Below are 962 nucleotides of genomic sequence, written 5' to 3'. Positions count from 1 at the left end.
ATATATGTATATATTTGGGGATTTGCAGCCATGTAAAATAACTTATTTTAATGGTATTTTCTCTTCATGAATATTAAGCCAAGCAGAAGAAGTTTCAAGAAAATAAAAAAATCAGGCACTACATTTACAATTGTTGAAATACTTATCAGCAGCATTTAAAAGTATCTTGAAAGAAGGTAGATGAATTATAATTGATTTAGGTTGTTTTCCTCTCCTTGTTGCCAGACAAACTGAGGATTGTCCTGCTGGGGAAAACTGGGTCTGGGAGGAGCAGCCTGGCCAACACCATCTTGGGGAAGGACGTTTTCGAAGTGAAGAATTTCACCAGCTCAGCGGTCACTCACTGCCGGTCAGAGGCCCAACGAGTTCACGGCAGGAGCCTGGCTGTGGTCGACACGCCCGGCGTCTTCCACTCTGGACTGTCTGAGAAGGAGCAGAAGCGTGAGATAGAGAGGTGTATCTCAGAGTGCGCTCCGGGGCCCCACGCTTTCCTCATCGTGCTCAAAGTGGAGAAGTTTACGGAGCAGGAGAGCCAGGTCATCAGAATCATACAGGAATGTTTCTCTGCAGAGGTTTTCAAGTATTCTGCTGTTGTTTTCACACACGGCGACCAGTTGGCGGAAGACATGAGGATAGAGGAGTTTGTTAAAAAAAATCAGCAACTGAAAGATCTGGTGGAGAAGTGTGGAGGGAGATGCCACGTCGTTGATAACAAGTACTGGAAAAACAAACAGGATGAGGTCAGAAACAACGGGTTCCAGGTGGAACAGCTGCTCAACACCGTCGAGAAAATGGTGACAGAAAACCACGGCGACTACTACAGCACACACATGCTGCAAGACTGGCAGAAACAGAACCAACAACCCATAGTCCACCGTTTATTTCAGAGTGTTATGAAATATGTAAGACTGAAGCCTGTGTTCATTTTTAGTGTGATAATTGTAGGTTTAATTATATGGAGA

Source organism: Poecilia latipinna, unplaced genomic scaffold (assembly GCF_001443285.1).
Source record: "Poecilia latipinna isolate Pla-1442-1.1 unplaced genomic scaffold, P_latipinna-1.0 Scaffold147, whole genome shotgun sequence".
NCBI classification, from domain to species: domain Eukaryota; kingdom Metazoa; phylum Chordata; class Actinopteri; order Cyprinodontiformes; family Poeciliidae; genus Poecilia; species Poecilia latipinna.
This window is presented reverse-complemented; position numbering follows the sequence as displayed.